Here is a 5,002-nt window from a genome sequence, read left to right on the forward strand (position 1 = left end):
GATCTTGTTTTCTTCTTCCCCCCACTCTGGGAAAAAAAAATGTATCTAAGGGTTATATTTCATAAGCAGCAGAATTGTGTTTCATGGGCAGACTGTTACTCTTTGGAGAGTGTATCTTCCTCATTTGTTTGGATTTATTTAGACTCTGGGATACATGAACTGTGTCTGTGGGAAAGTCAATAATGAGATATAACTTACCTTTCAGTTCTCTTATTGTATCCCCTAGTTGTGGCTCACATCAATGAGCATATAGAAGTCTTGGTCAGAGCCACCCATGCAGGAATGTCCAGATTTTGCCTGACCCTGTGCAAACGACACATTTTCCTCAGTGCTTCTGCATGCCAACACAAGCCCCAGAGACAGCCATCTGTCTGGCTGTTGGATAGATAATCACTAACATTAAAAAAAGTATTAGAAAAATACATGTTAATAGTACTATATAGCAAAAAGGCTCTTCTGATTTCAGTAAAGAACATTAACATCTGTTGGCTGCTTAACATCGCCTGTTTGCCTTTGGCATGTTGGGATTTATCTTAGCCTAGTGTAATAAATGGAAATGTCACCATTTAATTAAATGGCTTCAGGTCAAATCCATCCAGTGATTACTCTGTGTTGAAGTTCACAGCAATAGCATTCTTTGCTTATTGGTACAAATTTTCTGTTAGCGTTGCTAAGTTTCTGGTAATTGTTTGTGTTACATACCTTTGTGTAAATTTTTTGTAAAGTAATGAGAGTCATGTCAGTGATTTATATTTAATAAAATGAATATCCTGTTAATCAGTAAGTACAAAAGCAGTTTGCATGAAAACAAAATGCTTTAGGTTATTTATAAAACCATTCAAAATGCATTATAAAATGGTTTTAGTGAATTAATGTTTGCTGTCTTTTTTTCCTAAAGGAGGTTTCACGATTGTAGGCAACAAGAGTTAACTTCAGGATGCTAAAAAGGAAACAAAGTTCAAGGGTGGAAGCCCAACCAGTTACAGATTTTGGTCCCGATGAATCTTTGTCAGACAACGCAGATATTCTATGGATTAACAAACCAGTGGGTATCTCTTTCTGTAATTACTAACTTTAGGTTAAATGTAATTTGTACTGTTGAAATATGACTTCCACTTCTGTTTGTCAGAAACACGTATTGAGCTATAGTTGCTAATCTACCAGTTATTTTTTTAAAAAGTCCAAAACTAAAAAAAACCCCAGGCATTTCTTTTGGCTATTGCAAAATGATGGGATGATCAAGCAGTGTTTTCCAACCAGTTCATCTACTGATTAATTCTTTTAAAACAGCCATCCTTTCAATGTCTCTGGTTCCTGACGTGGTTGCACTTCTGACTTTCAAATCTCTCCTTTTACATCATGTATATCGTAATATAAATATATTTTGGCTGTTTATTTTGAAGTACACCTCTCATTTTTCTGATATCATTTAACTTATAATCTGCCCTAAGAAATAGATAGGTGCAAAAGTGGCGTCTTGAAACTGGGGAAAATTTCATTAAGAGTGGAGTTAATAATGGAAGGTACAATATTGAGAAAATGTCTTTCCTTTGTAAATATTACTAATCTGGACTGAGTATGCAAATGATAGAGCTATTCAATTCAGGTCAAATATCATTACACTTAGGTGAGCGAATAGTGAGCATTAAATTAGGTGCCTATTCTTAAGTCTTATGTCTGAAGTGCTATAAATCAGTGTCAAATTTGAAAAAGTTCAGTGTTTCTTGTTTGGAGTTTTTTCTTGTTGAAAAGAACTTCTTGTTTTGATAGGTATGACCTTAACAACTCTGATTCATTACATTTGTGTGGCTTAAAGTTGTTTTGGTTTAAAAGAAAAAAAAAACAGCCTTAAACCCTTGTATTAATATGTTCTGCTTTTTTTGTTACACCTGCCTTTCTGAGTGGCACTTAATATCAGCCTTATGAATAAGGAGTGGGTCTGAGACCTAAGTAGTAATAGAAATTAACTGTTCTCTTATAGCAACAAAACTTGATTGGAACAGAAGTGAATCCTGATCTTAAGTAGCATTCTGTGACACAGTCTCTTTTATATTTATTCTTTTCATAAATGGAAGGATGCTTTTAATCCTGTGCCTCACACACTTAATTTTTGGAGTTGTATATTGATTTAAAAATAATTTCTGCTAAGTGTTGAACTAAAATTGTCAACAGATATTTTCATTTAATGTATTTACCCAGTTTATAACTCCAACTAATTCTACTTATTGTCTGCCCATAAATGTGGCAAGTTGTCATTTGAAAAGAAATTAAATTACAAGTTCTGCAAAGTAGAAATTATGGAATCCTAATTCTCAGTTTCATGGTTCTTAATTCTTGGTTTCTGAATTATACAACCTCACAAATTACCTAATAAAATTCTGTATGTGCATATATAATTTTAAGTAATTTAGGAGTGCTTGGTTTTGGTTAAAGACCTTTAATATATGCATCATGAGGTAAAAGAACACAAATGTGCTTTTACTAAAGGTGCCAATATAAGTTATGGAGGCTTTTTTTGAAGATCAAAGCAATCTTGCAATAGCTTGGGTTTGCTTGTTTTTTTGTATTTTTTTTTCCAGTGGGTGCACTCTTTACTACGAATCTGTGCCATCATCAGTGTTATTTCTGTTTGTATGAACACTCCAAAGACCTTCGAGCATTATCCGCCTCTCCAGTATGTGACATTTGCTCTTGATACTTTGTTGATGTTTCTTTACACTGCAGAGATGATAGCAAAAATGCACATCCGTGGGATAGTTAAGGTAAGCATTTTAACAGTACTCTATGTGTGCTTCAAGTGATCTGAGTGTATGTTAATGACATTTGGTATTTGTTTTTTAACTTACCAGCTCTTCTTGCTATGATTGTTTTTAACTGCAGGCAATGCTATGGTGTATAAACTGAAAAGACAGATTGACAAAGATGCAGCTTTACTGCATATTTAATCACCCCAAAGTATAATAAAGGTTCCTAATAAAGGTTTACTAGTAAGAAATAGTTTCATTGCATTAGTATAAAAAATGAAAGGAATAAAAAGCTACATATACATTAGGAAGAATATTTTGTAAATGTCTATTGGTCCATATATGGGCTTAGAATTTCGATTTTTGTTTCAGAAGGCTGGATGTGTTCTTGTGTGGTTACTTAAGAGCATATGTCTTACTGTGAGCTAAATGAGAAAGTTATCTTGCTTAAAATTTTTTTTCCTTAGTATAATCCATGTTGGTAAACAAATGCTTCTGTTATACGTCTGCTGTTGTCACTGGGCTAATTTGTATAAGTAGATACAATATTATGGGCTGCAAAACTGCAGAATTTTTCAGTAATTGTGATTTTGTACCATTATTTTACTAATTGCTTCCAGTCTTTTAAAAAAAGATACAAATCAGCTTCCATATAGAAAATCCATCTACAGACCTTATTGACGATGCAATTATGTCACTATTGCACAGAACAGATGATCAGTGTTATCCTTGCTTTTCACTTCTGAAAGGTCTGGTGACTCCAGAGACATCTGATACTGTACTTAAGCTCTTGAAGTTTTTCTGAGTTTGCAGATAGCATTTTTTGTTCACTTCCAAACTAAAATATTATTCATCATACTTAGTGAATATTAATAGTAAAAGTGTCATTAATATTAACATTTAGAAAATTACTGAATAAGATAGTTCTGAGAAAAACTTCATGGGCTGTATAAAGCCAAAGTGCTCTCTTCCTCAGAGATGTCTATTAAGTAGGTGAAGGTAAGGACACAGGATTATGAATGGAGAATTAGTGACCATCGTGCACATTTGGACAGTGTGGGAATAAAAAGTTACTATTACAACCAGTACAGCCTTTGCAGAGAAAAGGACATGTAGATATTAATGCAGAGAGAGAGTTAGGGAGGGGTGGCCAACAGTGTGACTTTAGTACAAAGCTTGATTCCTGAGCTTTTGCGTATGCAAATACCAACTTCACTCACAATTGACACCTAGGGGCTATGAACAATATGCTGCTGCTTAGTCTGTCTTTCACTGGGTTGTTTAAATTTGTGAGTTTGTGGGAAGAGAAAAAAGAAGAGGCAAGGTGAGGTGAGGAGAAGTTGAAAGTGACTGTTGGAAGGGACCTACAACCGTAATATAGTCCAACTGCTTGACCAGTTGACCAGTTTGGGTCTGACCAAAACTTAAAATGCATTGTCCAAATGCTTCTTAAACACAGGCTTGGGGCATTAACCACCTGTCTAGGAAGCCTGTACCAGTGTTTAACCACTCTCTTTACAAAATGTTTCCCAGTTTCCAGACTGAACCTTCCCTGACACAGCTTTGAACCATTCCCATGCATCAGGTCACAGGGTACTGGGGAGATCAGTGTCTCACTCTCCACTTCTCCTCTCCTCAGGAAGCTGTAGAGAGCAACAAGGTTACCCGTCATCTGCCTTTTCTCTGAACTAGACAAACCTAGAGTCCTTAGCTGCTCCTCAGAGGATGAACTTCTCTGTAATTGCCGTATAATGAACTTGTCTTTGAAGCATGTCTGGTGAGCTGGGCCACGCAGAATGCGTAGCTGTCTAGAGTTGGTTTCAATGCCTCAATTTATGTTATACATATATAAATAACAGCATAGATTATTTCCTTTGCACTGACATTTTACTATTTGTCTATTAGATAAACATACACTAAACAGGGAGATTCTGAAGGAAATCAGGGATAAAAAGAGAGTTTACCAACTATGGAAGAAAGGGCTGGCTACTTACGAAGAATTCAGGAAGACAGCTAGATCATGCAGAAAGAAAATCAGGGATGCAAAAGCGCAATTTGGAGTTAAATTGGCCACTTCTGTTAGGAATAACAAAAAGTCCTTCTATAAATACATTAATAACAGAAGGAGGGGCAAAGAAAACCTCCATTCTTTGATGGACTTGGAGGGAAACATAGTTAATAGAGATGAGGAGAAGGCTGAGGTACTTAACACCTACTTTGCCTCAGTTTTTACCAGTAAGACAGGTGGCCCTCAAGGC

General features: G+C 35.5%; 1 long non-coding RNA gene across 1 annotated transcript in view; it reads left to right on the plus strand.

Moving 5' to 3' along the window:
• LOC114070829 overlaps window positions 1-2,874 on the plus strand; it is a 13,261-nt gene extending 10,387 nt beyond the window's left edge. The window contains exons 2-3 of the long non-coding RNA XR_003573966.1: window positions 899-1,045; window positions 2,580-2,874. This is a non-coding gene — a long non-coding RNA (uncharacterized LOC114070829). The remainder of the gene's footprint in view (window positions 1-898; window positions 1,046-2,579) is intronic.
• Window positions 2,875-5,002: the final 2,128 nt, after the last annotated feature.

This window comes from Empidonax traillii, unplaced genomic scaffold (genome assembly GCF_003031625.1).
Source record: "Empidonax traillii isolate 1590-97213 ecotype Southwest subspecies unplaced genomic scaffold, ASM303162v1 scaffold1705:size71246, whole genome shotgun sequence".
Taxonomy (NCBI): domain Eukaryota; kingdom Metazoa; phylum Chordata; class Aves; order Passeriformes; family Tyrannidae; genus Empidonax; species Empidonax traillii.